The sequence below is a fragment of the Pipistrellus kuhlii genome, unplaced genomic scaffold, assembly GCF_014108245.1.
Source record: "Pipistrellus kuhlii isolate mPipKuh1 unplaced genomic scaffold, mPipKuh1.p scaffold_m20_p_129, whole genome shotgun sequence".
In the NCBI taxonomy this organism is placed as follows: domain Eukaryota; kingdom Metazoa; phylum Chordata; class Mammalia; order Chiroptera; family Vespertilionidae; genus Pipistrellus; species Pipistrellus kuhlii.
In genome coordinates, this window is record NW_023425437.1 from 21,384 (window position 1) to 23,799 (window position 2,416).

Sequence of the window (2,416 nt, forward strand, 5' to 3'; positions counted from 1 at the left end):
AATTTATCAGCCTGCTCCATTCAGCCTCACTGCAAACTCTTAACTCCTTTTGCATCAAGAGTCTAGTTTCTTTTCTTAAAATTAATCCTAATTTCCAGAGAACTGATTTTCAGATTTCATGTTGATCCTAACACACTTTAAGTAAAAGAAAATGCTATAATGCTTAAAATAATTAGAAGATGGTAACTAGATTCCTTTACTGTTATTTAAGATGCATTTCAAGTGCTTTGCAAATACATGAAAAGTAGCAAGAAAAGTTAGATTTTAAACCTGGATTCCTTAACTAGTCAGCATAGTATAATCTTGCTTGAATTACTACAGGACAAACAGATGACAAAAGGCCATAAAACATGCCTGTTTTGAAAGAAAGAAAGCTTCACAACAAAACAAACGTTTACTAGTTTATAAAACTCTCCCTTCACCCACGTATTAGTTTATCTCTGAAATATTCAAATTCTTTTCTTCGACAACTTAGGCTGCAAGGAGTGAGCTCTTTGCAGTAATCTCTAGTAGACCTTGGCATCTTTCATGTATGAACAGTAACTGGATGTTACAACTGGATCTTCAAAGAAGGTTGCCAGTTTTACTTTTCTGAGTCTCTCTATGGTTTTGAAGGCTTTATATCAGTTTGTCTTTTGGAGTTGCTATCTTGGGAATTCTTCTCTCCACTTAGCAGTTTGTCTGGAGATGAGGACATAGCAGATAACAGCTATTCATCTGGGGATCCTTTTGGCAGGGTTGGCTCTATTTGTTTTTCATTCCCCTCTCTGCAAAGATTTAATGCTGATAACCTATCATGTTCGTCTTGGTCTTCTCTCTCAAAAAGTACATGTCCCAAATCTAAGGGCATTGGAATGAAGGCGACTTCTGTTTCCTCTTGGTCTGAGGAGGCTTCAGGGAACATTCTCCCTCTTTTTGCAGAAGAGCCTGGATCCCCTGCTGTTTCAAACAAAGACTCCTGTTGTTTTCTTTTGGAAACATCTTTTTTACTGCCCTGTGGGTAAGATTCTTCATTTTCTGTCTCAGTTATCTGTGCCATATCTGACATAATGCACACACTCTCTCTGTTGCCAGGAGGCTCAACTGCAGCTTCTTCTCTAGAGTAGGAAGTGCTGGCTTTAGGTTCCTCCTCTTCATCATTCTTGCTTGATTTCATTTTGGCTTTTCCTTCAAGGCACAATTCTGTGCCACTGGCACATAACTGACGCATAGGTGACTCTATTGAAGACACTGCACCTTGTTCTTGAATTTCATGACACATTTGAGAAGAAAGTGTTAGAATATCTTCCTTAATTTCTGTGCCTTGGCACATAGGGCTCTTTATATCACTACTGTCACTCTCCTTAGACATGGAGTTTTTCTTGCCTTCTTGCACAACTTCTGATACTGATACTGGCCCATGCTGAGATAGAGCTGACAGATGCTCCTGAATATCGCCAGTGTTTGTTTGTTGGTTCATTCTTTCCGTTTGTGACCTGGTTGTGACTCGATTAGCCCAGCCAGTTTCCTCATCAAAATTAATATCAAAGCTTATCTTTCTTGCTAGCTCTCTATCCCCTTTCAGTTGTCTTTCTATCTCTCTTTTCCTTTTTTCTGCCTCCTCTGCCAATAATTGCTGTATGTATTCTTCACTGGCTTTGTTTTCTTCTTCTGCCTTGGCTCGTTGCAATGCCTCCATCTTGCGTTTCTCCTCCTCATATTCTCTTCTCAATTCTCCAGGTTCACTTATCAGAGGAACTGGCTGAGCGTCATTATAGCTTCCTTGTGATTCTTCATAAGAGACTCTCAAAGTACATTCTTCTGGATAGTGTTTTTTAATTTTCTCCCACAATTCCATATTGACAAGGGTATTTCTTTGGGTATTGAGCCATGTCCATCCAGCGATATGAAAGCCGCAGAAGGGACAGCGTAACGTTGACAGTGCTACGAGGACTTGAAAGCATGGCTTACAGAGCGTGTGATTACAAGGTAGTGTGACTGGCTCAATCAGGATTTCTAAGCAGAACTTGCACTGGTATTCAGACAAAGGAGGGATGGTCTCTTCAGGCACCGCCATTTTAATGTGCTAATTAGATATAGTCAACAACAGCACCCAGAAGAGGAAGAATAATATTTCCTGCCCAATTATGGAGCAAGACAATAGACAGTTTTGTGTTTAAATGTGTCCAACAGCGTATCAGAATTCAGAGACTCGTCTTAAAGCAAGAGGGATTCTGCAGGCCAGGTAAACAGAAGTACCGTGTGTATCAGTCCGAGTTTAGGACAAACTTCCGGTAAGAAATTTGACGGTTCAGTGAGGAAACCCCGGCTGTTGATCCACGATAGTGACGTAACGTTTTTGGCAGGACAGATGGACGTAATGGTTTCCACAGGACGGAGAGATGTAATGGTTTCAGCAGGACAGGACGGAAAGACT

At 40.6% G+C, this 2,416-nt stretch overlaps 1 pseudogene; it reads right to left on the reverse strand.

Annotated features, from left to right (window-relative positions):
* Positions 1-434: 434 nt before the first annotated feature.
* On the reverse strand, positions 435-2,059 carry LOC118717036 (annotated as a pseudogene).
* Positions 2,060-2,416: the final 357 nt, after the last annotated feature.